Raw genomic sequence first — 16,820 nt, 5'->3', positions numbered from 1 at the left:
ATCGGCGTGGCTAAAGGTGACAAGTGTTGTCAAATCGCTTGGCTAGCTAGAGCGATGTTCAAAATGGGCAGTGCAGATAGTGCCGATGTACAAGCTTCCGTCCCAGTGTATTGCTGGACTTGAAGTACACAGCGATGCAATTGTTGTTAAAGATCCTCCGGAGTTTTCTGACACTCCAGTGGCTTACGGGGGTGACTATATTTCTCCAAATGTTCTGCTTCTCCCCAGTTTGTTTTCGTGACCTTGTGGATGTTTAGCCAAGACCCAGTCTGGCTAGCCACAAGCTTTCAAAGCACACCTGAGAGGGTCTGTAGACTCTTTTGTTGTTACCCGCGTCAGCCCGATATTGCAGAGTCCTAAGAAGCCCAGCTTGGGTTCCAGTGGGTGGTGTGAGCCAAAAGCAGATAGCGGTGTGTGTGGGTAGGTTTCCTGTAGGCCTCCTTGCCCTAAATGCACCCCTTTCCTGCCTTGCAAGACACAGTCCAAAGCGGGTCATTTGCTATTCGATGCCTTTGTCACCGAATAGCAAATGGTGCAATATGATGCCAGCTAAGGGTGTTAGCGTGTTGCCAGATACTTAGCATGTTGTGTGTGACAGAGTTGATTCTCTTTGGGAATCAGTAGTCAAAATGGCTGAACCTTGGCCCTGGATATGCTGGACCTCCTGAGCGAGTTAAAGCATAAGGCCAGAGGACTTTTCGAATGCCGAAGAAAGTCTCCACAGTTGTCGCTAAGCCAGGATATCTTAGGAGCTTTCTTCAAGGACCTGGATGACTTGGGTCTTTGCTTAGGGCCGCTTTGCAAGGCCAAAAAGGGATAGGAGTGCGTTGGCCGGGAATCGAACCGGGTCAACTGCTTGGAAGGCAGCTATGCTCACCACTATACCACCAACGCAAGGCTGTCCGGGGCCTGTGCCACTATCTCTATCCAATTCGTGTCACACGTGGCGCTGATAAGAACCACGCCCCCAGCGCAAGGTCAACTTGCTGCCATACGAATTGACCACTAGAAAGATAAGCTCGAAACATTTCCCCGTTTGTAGAGGGAATGGAAGAGAAGCCAGGTCGATATGGTAAAGGTGGGGCCGTGCAGTGCGCATGAATGCCACTGACTGGGCCAAAACGTGCGATGCCATACGCCCAACGTGGGGCTCGAACCCACGACCCTGAGATTAAGAGTCTCATGCTCTACCGACTGAGCTAGCCGGCTAAGACGCTGCCTCCCGTGTGGCCTCTTGCTACCTACTGACGCCAAACACTTTTGCTAACTTTCGGCCCAATTTGTTTGATAGACGCAATGCGCTTCCAAACACTCCTGCGCTTACTTGCTGTCAGGGAGGTACATCACCGTTGCTGCTGTGGTTTTTGGGCTCCCAACAAAACGCGGTAGGTGCTTCGATTGTGTTTTCTCGCTGTGCAAAACGTGAAGCCGAGCTTTCCCACATCACAGCTGCCAAGGCATTTGACCTTTCAGGCAGAGGCGGCATAGACCAATCCCTCAAGGCAGAAGGACTAACGCAAAGGGCAAAGCGCTGGCTTTGAATGCAAGGAGTCACGGGCTACGACCCACCGGCGGCCCCTTCGATAGGCTCAGCTGGTAGAGCGGAGGACTGTAGCGTCAACGTAGTAATCCTTAGGTCGCTGGTTCGATTCGGCTCGAAGGATGCCCTCTTTTACCCTGCCTCTCTCCCCCTTTAACTAGAAGGCACTCTAGAAATGTGCAATTGGGAAGCCTTTTAAGGAACTTTGTTTTTATTATTCATGTCTCCCTCGGCCGGTGCGCCGGCCCTCGGCGTGCAGTCTCTGTGGCGCAATCGGTTAGCGCGTTCCGCTGTTACCGAAAGGTTGGTGGTTCGAGCCCACCCAGGGACGCTCATGTTTTCTCCATTACCTCAGTGGGGCCCGAAGGCTAAAACAAAGCGTGTCCTTTGGCTCTCTTCAGGTGACCGGCAACTGAGCAGACAAACAAGCGTTCACTGGAGACCCTTGCAAATGTACTAGCCGTTTGTTGAAGAGGTTTACATAGTTGATCGAGCCACTTCTTTGGCTCAGGAAGATAACTGCAGCACTACTAGTCACACCTTAAGACAATCACCATGTGAATGTGTCGATGTTGATTGTCCAAGAACAGGGGGAGGTGTGAAAATTGTAGAACCGCCCTGTTCAAGTTAGATGATCCCATTGTTGGTGGAAGGAAGCCTGCATAGCTATTGGTGCCTAGACGGCATGGCTAAAGGTGACAATTGTTGTCAAATCGCTTGGCTAGCTAGAGCGATGTTCAAAATGGGCAGTGCAGATAGTGCCGATGTACAAGCTTCCGTCCCAGTGTATTGCTGGACTTGAAGTACACAGCGATGCAATTGTTGTTAAAGATCCTCCGGAGTTTTTCTGACACTCCAGTGGCTTACGGGGGTGACTATATTTCTCCAAATGTTCTGCTTCTCCCCAGTTTGTTTTCGTGACCTTGTGGATGTTTAGGCCAAGACCCAGTCTGGCTAGCCACAAGCTTTCAAAGCACACCTGAGAGGGTCTGTAGACTCTTTTTGTTGTTACCGCGTCAGCCCGATATTGCAGAGTCCTAAGAAGCCCCAGCTTGGGTTCCAGTGGGTGGTGTGAGCCAAAAAGCAGATAGCGGTGTGTGTGGGTAGGTTTCCTGTAGGCCTCCTTGCCCAAATGCACCCCTTTCCTTGCCTTGCAAGACACAGTCCAAAGCGGGTCATTTTGCTATTCGATGCCTTCGTCACCGAATAGCAAATGGTGCAATATGATGCCAGCTAAGGGTGTTAGCGTTGTTGCCAGATACTTAGCAATGTTGTGTGTGACAGAGTTGATTCTCTTTGGGAATCAGTAGTCAAAATGGCTGAACCTTGGCCCTGGATAATGCTGGACCTCCTGAGCGAGTTAAAGCATAAGGCCAGAGACTTTTCGAATGCCGAAGAAAGTCTCCACAGTTGTCGCTAAGCCAGGATATCTTAGGAGCTTTCTTCAAGGACCTGGATGACTTGGGTCTTTGCTTAGGGCCGCTTTGCAAGGCCAAAAAGGGATAGGAGTGCGTTGGCGGGAATCGAACCCGGGTCAACTGCTTGGAAGGCAGCTATGCTCACCACTATACCACCAACGCAAGGCTGTCTGGGGCCTGTGCCACTATCTCTATCCAATTCGTGTCACACGTGGCGCTGATAAGAACCACGCCCCAGCGCAAAGGTCAACTTGCTGCCATACGAATTGACCACTAGAAAGATAAGCTCGAAACATTTCCCCGTTTGTAGAGGGAATGGAAGAGAAGCCAGTCGATATGGTAAAGGTGGGGCCGTGCAGTGCGCATGAATGCCACTGACTGGGCCAAAACCGTTGCGATGCCATCACGCCCAACGTGGGGCTCGAACCCACGACCCTGAGATTAAGAGTCTCATGCTCTACCGACTGAGCTAGCCGGGCTAAGACGCTGCCTCCGTGTGGCCTCTTGCTACCAACTGACGCCAAACACTTTTTGCTAACTTTCGGCCCAATTTGTTTTGATAGACGCAATGCGCTTCCCAAACACTCCTTGCGCTTACTTGCTGTCAGGGAGGTACATCACCGATGCTGCTGTGGTTTTTGGGCTCCCAATAAAACGCGGTAGGTGCTTCGATTGTGTTTTCTCGCTGTGCAAAACGTGAGCCGAGCTTTCCACATCACAGCTGCCAAGGCATTTGACCTTTCAGGCAGAGGCGGCATAGACCAATCCCTCAAGGCAGAAGGACTAACGCAAAGGGCAAAGCGCTGCTTTGAATGCAAGGAGTCACGGGCTACGACCCACGGCGGCCCCTTCGATAGCTCAGCTGGTAGAGCGGAAGACTGTAGCGTCAACGTAGTAATCCTTAGGTCGCTGGTTCGATTCCGGCTCGAAGGATGCCCTCTTTTACCCTGCCTCTCTCCCCCTTAACTAGAAGGCACTCTAGAAGGGCACTCTAGAAATGTGCACTTTGGGAAGCCTTTTAAGGAACTTTGTTTTTATTATTCATGTCTCCCTCGGCCGGTGCGCCGGCCCTCGGCGTGCAGTCTCTGTGGCGCAATCGGTTAGCGCGTTCGGCTGTTAACCGAAAGGTTGGTGGTTCGAGCCCACCCAGGGGACGCTCATGTTTTCTCCATTACCTCAGTGGGGCCCGAAGGCTAAACAAAAGCGTGTCCTTTGGCTCTCTTCAGGTGACCGGCAACTGAGCAGACAAACAAGCGTTCACTGGAGACCCTTGCAAATGTACTAGCCGTTTGTTGAAGAGGTTTACATAGTTGATCGAGCCACTTCTTTGGCTCAGGAAGATAACTGCAAGCACTTCTAGTCACACCTTAAGACAATCACCATGTGAATGTGTCGATGTTGATTGTCCAAGAATCAGGGGGAGGTGTGAAAATTGTAGAACCGCCCTGTTCAAGTTAGATGATCCCATTGTTGGTGGCAGGAAGCCTGCATAGCTATTGGTGCCTAGATCGGCGTGGCTAAGGTGACAATTGTTGTCAAATCGCTTGGCTAGCTAGAGCGATGTTCAAAATGGGCAGTGCAGATAGTGCCGATGTACAAGCTTCCGTCCCAGTGTATTGCTGGACTTGAAGTACACAGCGATGCAATTTGTTGTTAAAGATCCTCCGGAGTTTTTCTGACACTCCAGTGGCTTACGGGGGTGACTATATTTCTCCAAATGTTCTGCTTCTCCCCAGTTTGTTTTCGTGACCTTGTGATGTTTAGCCAAGACCCAGTCTGGCTAGCCACAAGCTTTCAAAGCACACCTGAGAGGGTCTGTAGACTCTTTTTGTTGTTACCGCGTCAGCCCGATATTGCAGAGTCCTAAGAAGCCCCAGCTTGGGTTCCAGTGGGTGGTGTGAGCCAAAAAGCAGATAGCGGTGTGTGTGGGTAGGTTTCCTGTAGGCCTCCTTGCCCAAATGCACCCCTTTCCTTGCCTTGCAAGACACAGTCCAAAGCGGGTCATTTGCTATTCGATGCCTTCGTCACCGAATAGCAAATGGTGCAATATGATGCCAGCTAAGGGTGTTAGCGTTGTTGCCAGATACTTAGCAATGTTGTGTGTGACAGAGTTGATTCTCTTTGGGAATCAGTAGTCAAAATGGCTGAACCTTGGCCCTGGATAATGCTGGACCTCCTGAGCGAGTTAAAGCATAAGGCCAGAGACTTTTCGAATGCCGAAGAAAGTCTCCACAGTTGTCGCTATAGCCAGGATCTTAGGAGCTTTCTTCAAGGACCTGGATGACTTGGGTCTTTGCTTAGGGCCGCTTTGCAAGGCCAAAAAGGGATAGGAGTGCGTTGGCCGGGAATCGAACCCGGGTCAACTGCTTGGAAGGCAGCTATGCTCACCACTATACCACCAACGCAAGGCTGTCCGGGGCCTGTGCCACTATCTCTATCCAATTCGTGTCACACGTGGCGCTGATAAGAACCACGCCCCAGCGCAAGGTCAACTTGCTGCCATACGAATTGACCACTAGAAAGATAAGCTCGAAACATTTCCCCGTTTGTAGAGGGAATGGAAGAGAAGCCAGTCGATATGGTAAAGGTGGGGCCGTGCAGTGCGCATGAATGCCACTGACTGGGCCAAAACGTTGCGATGCCATACGCCCAACGTGGGGCTCGAACCCACGACCCTGAGATTAAGAATCTCATGCTCTACCGACTGAGCTAGCCGGGCTAAGACGCTGCCTCCCGTGTGGCCTCTTGCTACTGTCAGGGAAAATCTAAACTTCTCCCTATAAGCATATAATTTCTTTGCGCTTAAAAGCACAAAAAGCTCTCTTATATAATGCCGGGAAAGCGCGCTCATTTATCTCTCCAAGTAACACAAACAGACGTTGGTATCACTTCAAGCTCCGTGTAAAATCCTGAGCAAAATAGCCAAGTGGCTTTTATTTATACTAAACACATGGATAACAAAAGAGGCTGCTGACTTCAGAATCAGCCAATCAGACACTTGTATTCATTCAAAAGAACCAATGACACACATGCATATAATCAAATATAAAAGCAGTAGTGACGAGTGCAGACGGTGGTGTGCAAAACCATGCAGCAAGCACATGGCTTTGAACACAGCCGTGTGCACATTCCCACTGCTACCAGTGATGCGAGCCGTACTATACCATGGCCCAGTGGGCCATAATATTGTATGATTATACTATGGTTCCCAAGGTACGCAAACTTGTTTACTTAGGAGTTGAAATGCAGTCGCCATGGAGTGGCCAGTTCCTTGGAGAGACATAAACAGACATCCTTAAAAAGGTAAACAGATCCGCCGTGTCCACGGGAAGGTTTCCGCATCCAATGGTCTTCCACCAGCATCTGTATGTGCGAATACCCTCAAATGAGAGTATTGCAGCAAAACAGACACTGGGGGGCATCTGACAATATACATAAATAAAATTTTCCACAACAGCTCCTCCTCTTTGTCATATCCTCCCATGTGTCCCTCGATGAATCTTGATCTTCTTCTTACACCTGGAAATGTATCGGTCCTTACAGTCCATATGAGTCCATAAAAAAGGAAAATGCGGCTTGACTTGTAGATTCTATTCTTCAGGAGGAATGACTTATAAGGAGGACACGACATGGTGAGCTGTAGTAATCGCCGGTCGATCTGGGATCCTCTGTGTCTCGTACGTGGGCTGGGCTTCGGGGCGTCTCATCTCGGTGAGGAAGATGTGGTCATCTGCTCTGGCTCTGGTCACGCGTCCAGTCAGGCAACAGGAACACCTCATCACGACATATAGAAGGAATAGAAATAAAAACAACATGAGTATATATACCCCTACTTCCTTCAACCATGATCCGATGGAAAATAAAAAATCCCCCAAGTTTCCCAAACCCTTAAAAGGATTCCAACCTTCACCAGCTATAGCTTTGGCTTTGCCTTGTAGGGATCTAAACCTTATCCATATGGGCCTGAACTTTGTCACTACTATCCCTGATCCAGATATAACTATCTTTACTTATGAATTCCCAGAAACCCCCTTGGACTGTGGGAACTTCCTTGTAGCTTCAACCGTTACATGAAACATCCCATCCTCAATGGATGAGAAATTGTTCAAGCGTTTCATAAGCTCAAGCCCCCACCGTGTACAAGCAATTCCCTTCCAGCTGTCCCTGCCATTCTTACCTTCTCTCGCGCCATCAGATCCTCACGATCGGCCGCGACATAAGATGCTGGGACGAGTTTCATCAGCACACATGAACCTCTTGCCTTACGGGAAATTATCTTATAAGCTGTAGATCCGCATTAATACCAAACTTCAGTTGTAGCACACTTGTGGGCTACCTCGTTATCCCGATACCAAAGCTGGCAAGAACCAGAGCTATTGTTAAAATTATAATTAATTTTACCCTCTATGAATGTTCTGTTAAGTTCTTTTGACAGGTGTCTGTTTGGATTTTACTAGTCTGTCAAAACTCTTCACACCAATATGAATGTCACGTAGCATGTACCGCCGTCATCGCTGGGGCACTAGTAGACCCGACCATGTGTCCTGTTCTCTTTCTTAGCTAGTTGGGATGCTTTTCATCGTTACCCTTGACAAAATTTATTAAACAAAAAAATATAAATAAACAAAGATACTTCTCTACTCTTTTGTGGTTGATCCGCTTCTTGCAGTGTCTGGTGTGGTCTCATCCCTCAAGCTTCTTTACAATGACCCAGTCACCTGGTTGGAAAGAATGTAAACTGGTTATTGTGTCAGGGTCCAGGAGGGACTCGTGAACCCTGTGGTGGACCTTTTGAAGTTCATGTTACAGTGATTGCACCTACCCCATCAACTGAGAATGTAGGTGACAGCTAATGAGGAAAGTACAATTCTGTTTTTGGTTGACCTTCAAACAAACCTCATATGACAATAACCCAGACATCAGGACTGTGGTCACTGCATAACCTGTGCGTGGCTTACCATCTGGGGTGTAATACCTGGAACCAGTGACAAAAAGGTTCTTAGCATCTGGGATGGGAGCCTCCTTCACCAGACTGCTGCTTGCTGATTCAAATTCCATCAAAGAAAGACAGTCTTGGCACAAACTTGGTTAGAATTGGAGCGGTTAGTATTATTGGTTTGAAAATGTGTTATTCTCACCACTCTCATCCCCCCTTTTCTTCCCTCCTCATTACAAACTGGAGGAAGACATGCAGGGTTTAGAATGGTGCAGAATAAAACAGTGAAATAGCCTATGATACTTTTACCTTCTTATACACCTGTACATACACTTCCAGAAACTCTTTGGATCTGAAAAGATACTTATAAACAAAAGTTATTACTCTTATCCTTCAAAGAATGGTAAACAATACAACATTCGTGTACATTGGTAAATTGTCACTGACATTCCACAAAACCGATAATAACTAAACCCCCTGTAAGTCTTAATTTCACGTTTTTACTTAAAATACAACAGCCGCGACACGCAAGAGGGCTGTCGCGGTAGGTTCAAACATCTTGTTACCACATACAAACAATGAAACAAAGACAAACATTTAGATACAAATGTGGGGGAGATATTTTATAGTTCCCAAAAACGAAAAAAATAAAAACGACCAGATGGAATGCTGCCTTCATTCTTTTAGCGATAGAAAAGAATACAATTTGAAAAGCACGAGAGCAGCTCAAAATCTTTGCATGGACCAGCCACACAAAGTTCAAAAACAGGCCTGTGTATTTTTAATCACACAAATGTATACTACGCATCCCTCAACTCACTCAACATTACAGATTTCTGAAGCCGCAGTCGCGCTACATCAACTCCAGAGGGATACCCAAAATAGTATCCTTGGACCACCTATGTCAATCTTTCTGGGGTTTAATGGCCTTTTCCTCAGAACTCAGATTTCATGTATTATGTAGCTGTCTGACTGGGGTGCATGGACGACCTATTGCCCATGACGATTCAAATCGCTTTTTTTGGCGAACTCTGCGTCCAGAGAACCCTGCGCTTTATTTTCGGAGCGATTATGGTTTGCGCCTTTGTCACCATAATCGACCCCCGCATTCCGATTATTCTACACGGCCTGAGCGGGGCTGTTAGCGTACTACTCCTCACGTTTATGCTAATACAATCGCGAACTGGAATTCCGACTATTATACACGGCCCGACCAGTCTCACGATATACAGCCCTCTAAACGTGTTTGTCCGACAACTACAAAAACACCATGAAATCCTCCGCTATTCAAAACAAAAACAAACTTATGGCTTCTATCTGTACCCAGATATTACAATAACTTGGATGCCTCCTGTTTGCTCTCTACCCAAAACTGTATTACAGTATAAACCTTCATTTAATTTAAAAATAAAAATGATTTCGTCCTTCCAAACACAAGTCAAAAGATGCCAAGCCCCTCCCACCAACTTCCTGTTGCACACCTGAGTAGGAAGAGGGAGGGGGAGGGGAAGCCTCAAATAGCTTCATATTTTGTCTATCAAGACATTAGAAAAATCTATGGCTAACATCAACAGATAAAAACTCTTTGTCCCGGAGTGGTTGGAATAAGCCCCCATATTGCAAATGGGAGGGAATCCCCCTTGACTCACATATCCCCTAGGAAAACCAAAAGTTTTGACGGAAATACCACACAACAGTGTAACAAAAGCCAAAAACTGAAACTCCTGCAAAAAGATGGCTGAAGGAGGACCAAAGTCTTTTCCCTTCCACTGCAGCCACAAACAAAATGGCACCATTAACACATGAAATTTAGTTGTTGATCCTGCCAAAATCAAGATTTCTTCACTAGAAACATAAACTTCTTTAAAACAACTGGAATAAAAACTAAATGATTCTACTGGAACTGGAATTCAGTACAAAACCAGAGATATTTCGCTCGAGACTAAAATCAGCAGAAACAAAAAGGCAGTTGCAGCAATTGAAAAATGGTCCACGGCAAAATGGTGAATAAAACCCGGACTACAGAAAAATGGCCGACATTAACAAATGACAAGGCAAACCAGGATTTCTTCCTACAAAAACTGACTATACAATTGAAACACCAATTGAGTCACCAATATTAACACTTATCCCTAGACAAACACTTTAGGCTATGTCAATTAGGGCCTATACTGAAATATAGGTATATTTAACGAAACAATATTGGGTGGCACAGTGGTGTAGTGGTTAGCACCCCCGCCCAGCAGCAAAAAGGGCAGCTGGCTTGAATTCCAACCATGACACCACCCGCCCGGTCTCTGCATGTCCTCCCTGCGCCTGCGTGGGTCTCCTCCGGGCACTCGGGTTTCCTCCCACACTCCAAAGACTTGCTGGCAGGCCAATTGGCCTCCATCCAAAATTGGCCCTAGTACATGAATGCAAACCGGGGACCCCGGACTGCGGGCTCCCCGAGGGCAGGGACCGACGTGAGCATACGATGCACGTGTGGAGCCCTGCGCAAACCGATGGCACTATATGGGTTCCTTTAAACTAATATGAGCATCTCAATGAGACACAATGCACAGGGACAACAGCAGACACACACCCACACTCAGGATGGACTGATGTCTCCACTCAAACCCCACGAACCATGCAATTATGTAATATATCCAAGACGCCAAAGTTACATAAAACATGAAAAAAGTCTTAAACAATACACTCTTGTCGCAAATACAACACAATATCTAACTCTGAGAGTTAGAAAGTCAACAGAAACTCCCCCCATGTTATTACCTAGAAACCTGAGACCCCCCACAGGGTGTAAACAGCTCCTATTGTGATGTCCCAACAATACATGGGCACTTGGATATGCGACAGGCATTTCAACTTAAAACCAAACCCTTTAAAAATATTTTTACACTTATGGGGACATGTGACTTGGTCCCATACAAAGGTAAAAATCACAATTCATCCATTTCTATTTCTCATATACATCACAAACATATCACACAGCATACAATTACACAGCCTTCTCAGTCATACACAACATACAATTACACAGCCTGCTCAGTCATACACAACATACAATTACACAGCATGCTCAGTCATACACAACATTCACTTTAGGTTTGTATTAAATGGGACCTATAGAGGATTTAAATATAGGTGCTTCCCCAAATAATAGACCTACTTACAATGACAAAAGTATAACCTACAATAAAAGTCCCGTCATTATACAGAGAGCGACAAAAAAACAAAAACATAAGGTTCTTTGCCTGGCAGATCTTACCTCATACAGCGGACAGAGAATCAAGATCCCAAACACAGAACAGCAAAAATGTTCAAAAAACTTGAAGTATGGTTGTCTTACCATAGGCCGGCCTTTGCTGGTTCTGGTTCTGGAGGTCTCTTCCCCCTCGAGGTCCGCTGAATTTAGAAGATCTGTTGGCTTCCTTTCTGGCTCGCCATTAATGTCAGGGAAAATCTAAACTTCTCCCTATAAGCATATAATTTCTTTGCGCTTAAAAGCACAAAAAGCTCTCTTATATAATGCCGGGAAAGCGCGCTCATTTATCTCTCCAAGTAACACAAACAGACGTTGGTATCACTTCAAGCTCCGTGTAAAATCCTGAGCAAAATAGCCAAGTGGCTTTTATTTATACTAAACACATGGATAACAAAAGAGGCTGCTGACTTCAGAATCAGCCAATCAGACACTTGTATTCATTCAAAAGAACCAATGACACACATGCATATAATCAAATATAAAAGCAGTAGTGACGAGTGCAGACGGTGGTGTGCAAAACCATGCAGCAAGCACATGGCTTTGAACACAGCCGTGTGCACATTCCCACTGCTACCAGTGATGCGAGCCGTACTATACCATGGCCCAGTGGGCCATAATATTGTATGATTATACTATGGTTCCCAAGGTACGCAAACTTGTTTACTTAGGAGTTGAAATGCAGTCGCCATGGAGTGGCCAGTTCCTTGGAGAGACATAAACAGACATCCTTAAAAAGGTAAACAGATCCGCCGTGTCCACGGGAAGGTTTCCGCATCCAATGGTCTTCCACCAGCATCTGTATGTGCGAATACCCTCAAATGAGAGTATTGCAGCAAAACAGACACTGGGGGGGCATCTGACAATATACATAAATAAAATTTTCCACAACACTACCAACTGACGCCAAACACTTTTTGCTAACTTTCGGCCCAATTTGTTTTGATAGACGCAATGCGCTTCCAAACACTCCTGCGCTTACTTGCTGTCAGGGAGGTACATCACCGTTGCTGCTGTGGTTTTTGGGCTCCCAACAAAACGCGGTAGGTGCTTCGATTGTGTTTTCTCGCTGTGCAAAACGTGAAGCCGAGCTTTCCCACATCACAGCTGCCAAGGCATTTGACCTTTCAGGCAGAGGCGGCATAGACCAATCCCTCAAGGCAGAAGGACTAACGCAAAGGGCAAAGCGCTGGCTTTGAATGCAAGGAGTCACGGGCTACGACCCACAGGCGGCCCCTTCGATAGCTCAGCTGGTAGAGCGGAGGACTGTAGCGTCAACGTAGTAATCCTTAGGTCGCTGGTTCGATTCCGGCTCGAAGGATGCCCTCTTTTACCCTGCCTCTCTCCCCCTTTAACTAGAAGGCACTCTAGAAGGCACTCTAGAAATGTGCAATTGGGAAGCCTTTTAAGGAACTTTGTTTTTATTATTCATGTCTCCCTCGGCCGGTGCGCCGGCCCTCGGCGTGCAGTCTCTGTGGCGCAATCGGTTAGCGTGTTCGGCTGTTAACCGAAAGGTTGGTGGTTCGAGCCCACCCAGGGATGCTCATGTTTTCTCCATTACCTCGGTGGGGCCCGAAGGCTAAAACAAAGCGTGTCCTTTGGCTCTCTTCAGGTGACCGGCAACTGAGCAGACAAACAAGCGTTCACTGGAGACCCTTGCAAATGTACTAGCCGTTTGTTGAAGAGGTTTACATAGTTGATCGAGCCACTTCTTTGGCTCAGGAAGATAACTGCAGCACTTCTAGTCACACCTTAAGACAATCACCATGTGAATGTGTCGATGTTGATTGTCCAAGAACAGGGGGAGGTGTGAAAATTGTAGAACCGCCCTGTTCAAGTTAGATGATCCCATTGTTGGTGGCAGGAAGCCTGTATAGCTATTGTTGCCTAGATCGGCGTGGCTAAAGGTGACAATTGTTGTCAAATCGCTTGGCTAGCTAGAGCGATGTTCAAAATGGGCAGTGCAGATAGTGCCGATGTACAAGCTTCCGTCCCAGTGTATTGCTGGACTTGAAGTACACAGCGATGCAATTGTTGTTAAAGATCCTCCGGAGTTTTTCTGACACTCCAGTGGCTTACGGGGGTGACTATATTTCTCCAAATGTTCTGCTTCTCCCCAGTTTGTTTTCGTGACCTTGTGGATGTTTAGCCAAGACCCAGTCTGGCTAGCCACAAGCTTTCAAAGCACACCTGAGAGGGTCTGTAGACTCTTTTTGTTGTTACCCGCGTCAGCCCGATATTGCAGAGTCCTAAGAAGCCCCAGCTTGGGTTCCAGTGGGTGGTGTGAGCCAAAAAGCAGATAGCGGTGTGTGTGGGTAGGTTTCCTGTAGGCCTCCTTGCCCAAATGCACCCCTTTCCTTGCCTTGCAAGACACAGTCCAAAGCGGGTCATTTGCTATTCGATGCCTTCGTCACCGAATAGCAAATGGTGCAATATGATGCCAGCTAAGGGTGTTAGCGTTGTTGCCAGATACTTAGCAATGTTGTGTGTGACAGAGTTGATTCTCTTTGGGAATCAGTAGTCAAAATGGCTGAACCTTGGCCCTGGATAATGCTGGACCTCCTGAGCGAGTTAAAGCATAAGGCCAGAGACTTTTCGAATGCCGAAGAAAGTCTCCACAGTTGTCGCTAAGCCAGGATATCTTAGGAGCTTTCTTCAAGGACCTGGATGACTTGGGTCTTTGCTTAGGGCCGCTTTGCAAGGCCAAAAAGGGATAGGAGTGCGTTGGCCGGGAATCAAACCCGGGTCAACTGCTTGGAAGGCAGCTATGCTCACCACTATACCACCAACGCAAGGCTGTCCGGGGCCTGTGCCACTATCTCTATCCAATTCGTGTCACACGTGGCGCTGATAAGAACCACGCCCCAGCGCAAGGTCAACTTGCTGCCATACGAATTGACCACTAGAAAGATAAGCTCGAAACATTTCCCCGTTTGTAGAGGGAATGGAAGAGAAGCCAGTCGATATGGTAAAGGTGGGGCCGTGCAGTGCGCATGAATGCCACTGACTGGGCCAAAACGTTGCGATGCCATACGCCCAACGTGGGGCTCGAACCCACGACCCTGAGATTAAGAGTCTCATGCTCTACCGACTGAGCTAGCCGGGCTAATACGCTGCCTCCCGTGTGGCCTCTTGCTACCAACTGACGCCAAACACTTTTTGCTAACTTTCGGCCCAATTTGTTTTGATAGACGCAATGCGCTTCCAAACACTCCTGCGCTTACTTGCTGTCAGGGAGGTACATCACCGTTGCTGCTGTGGTTTTTGGGCTCCCAACAAAACGCGGTAGGTGCTTCGATTGTGTTTTCTCGCTGTGCAAAACGTGAAGCCGAGCTTTCCCACATCACAGCTGCCAAGGCATTTGACCTTTCAGGCAGAGGCGGCATAGACCAATCCCTCAAGGCAGAAGGACTAACGCAAAGGGCAAAGCGCTGGCTTTGAATGCAAGGAGTCACGGGCTACGACCCACCGGCGGCCCCTTCGATAGCTCAGCTGGTAGAGCGGAGGACTGTAGCGTCAACGTAGTAATCCTTAGGTCGCTGGTTCGATTCCGGCTCGAAGGATGCCCTCTTTTACCCTGCCTCTCTCCCCCTTTAACTAGAAGGCACTCTAGAAGGCACTCTAGAAATGTGCAATTGGGAAGCCTTTTAAGGAACTTTGTTTTTATTATTCATGTCTCCCTCGGCCGGTGCGCCGGCCCTCAGCGTGCAGTCTCTGTGGCGCAATCGGTTAGCACGTTCGGCTGTTAACCGAAAGGTTGGTGGTTCGAGCCCACCCAGGGACGCTCATGTTTTCTCCATTACCTCGGTGGGGCCCGAAGGCTAAAACAAAGCGTGTCCTTTGGCTCTCTTCAGGTGACCGGCAACTGAGCAGACAAACAAGCGTTCACTGGAGACCCTTGCAAATGTACTAGCCGTTTGTTGAAGAGGTTTACATAGTTGATCGAGCCACTTCTTTGGCTCAGGAAGATAACTGCAGCACTTCTAGTCACACCTTAAGACAATCACCATGTGAATGTGTCGATGTTGATTGTCCAAGAACAGGGGGAGGTGTGAAAATTGTAGAACCGCCCTGTTCAAGTTAGATGATCCCATTGTTGGTGGCAGGAAGCCTGCATAGCTATTGGTGCCTAGATCGGCGTGGCTAAAGGTGACAATTGTTGTCAAATCGCTTGGCTAGCTAGAGCGATGTTCAAAATGGGCAGTGCAGATAGTGCCGATGTACAAGCTTCCGTCCCAGTGTATTGCTGGACTTGAAGTACACAGCGATGCAATTGTTGTTAAAGATCCTCCGGAGTTTTTCTGACACTCCAGTGGCTTACGGGGGTGACTATATTTCTCCAAATGTTCTGCTTCTCCCCAGTTTGTTTTCGTGACCTTGTGGATGTTTAGCCAAGACCCAGTCTGGCTAGCCACAAGCTTTCAAAGCACACCTGAGAGGGTCTGTAGACTCTTTTTGTTGTTACCCGCGTCAGCCCGATATTGTAGAGTCCTAAGAAGCCCCAGCTTGGGTTCCAGTGGGTGGTGTGAGCCAAAAAGCAGATAGCGGTGTGTGTGGGTAGGTTTCCTGTAGGCCTCCTTGCCCAAATGCACCCCTTTCCTTGCCTTGCAAGACACAGTCCAAAGCAGGTCATTTGCTATTCGATGCCTTCGTCACCGAATAGCAAATGGTGCAATATGATGCCAGCTAAGGGTGTTAGCGTTGTTGCCAGATACTTAGCAATGTTGTGTGTGACAGAGTTGATTCTCTTTGGGAATCAGTAGTCAAAATGGCTGAACCTTGGCCCTGGATAATGCTGGACCTCCTGAGCGAGTTAAAGCATAAGGCCAGAGACTTTTCGAATGCCGAAGAAAGTCTCCACAGTTGTCGCTAAGCCAGGATATCTTAGGAGCTTTCTTCAAGGACCTGGATGATTTGGGTCTTTGCTTAGGGCCGCTTTGCAAGGCCAAAAAGGGATAGGAGTGCGTTGGCCGGGAATCGAACCCGGGTCAACTGCTTGGAAGGCAGCTATGCTCACCACTATACCACCAACGCAAGGCTGTCTGGGGCCTGTGCCACTATCTCTATCCAATTCGTGTCACACGTGGCACTGATAAGAACCACGCCCCAGCGCAAGGTCAACTTGCTGCCATACGAATTGACCACTAGAAAGATAAGCTCGAAACATTTCCCCGTTTGTAGAGGGAATGGAAGAGAAGCCAGTCGATATGGTAAAGGTGGGGCCGTGCAGTGCGCATGAATGCCACTGACTGGGCCAAAACGTTGCGATGCCATACGCCCAACGTGGGGCTCGAACCCACGACCCTGAGATTAAGAGTCTCATGCTCTACCGACTGAGCTAGCCGGGCTAAGACGCTGCCTCCCGTGTGGCCTCTTGCTACCAACTGACACCAAACACTTTTTGCTAACTTTCGGCCCAATTTGTTTTGATAGACGCAATGCGCTTCCAAACACTCCTGCGCTTACTTGCTGTCAGGGAGGTACATCACCGTTGCTGCTGTGGTTTTTGGGCTCCCAACAAAACGCGGTAGGTGCTTCGATTGTGTTTTCTCGCTGTGCAAAACGTGAAGCCGAGCTTTCCCACATCACAGCTGCCAAGGCATTTGACCTTTCAGGCAGAGGCGGCATAGACCAATCCCTCAAGGCAGAAGGACTAACGCAAAG

At 47.9% G+C, this 16,820-nt stretch overlaps 2 non-coding genes across 2 annotated transcripts; both read left to right on the top strand.

The window, feature by feature from the left end:
- The first annotated feature begins 12,391 nt into the window (after positions 1–12,391).
- TRNAY-GUA (transfer RNA tyrosine (anticodon GUA)) lies at positions 12,392–12,477 on the top strand. The gene is given in 2 exon segments: positions 12,392–12,428; positions 12,442–12,477. It is a non-coding gene; the product is annotated as a tRNA-Tyr (tRNA).
- Positions 12,478–14,633: 2,156 nt separating this feature from the next.
- On the top strand, positions 14,634–14,719 carry TRNAY-GUA (transfer RNA tyrosine (anticodon GUA)). The gene is given in 2 exon segments: positions 14,634–14,670; positions 14,684–14,719. It is a non-coding gene; the product is annotated as a tRNA-Tyr (tRNA).
- Positions 14,720–16,820: the final 2,101 nt, after the last annotated feature.

This window comes from Aquarana catesbeiana, unplaced genomic scaffold (genome assembly GCF_042186555.1).
Source record: "Aquarana catesbeiana isolate 2022-GZ unplaced genomic scaffold, ASM4218655v1 unanchor86, whole genome shotgun sequence".
NCBI classification, from domain to species: Eukaryota; Metazoa; Chordata; class Amphibia; order Anura; family Ranidae; genus Aquarana; species Aquarana catesbeiana.
The sequence above is the reverse complement of the archived record's forward strand: the minus strand, read 5'-3'. Positions and strand labels throughout refer to the sequence as shown.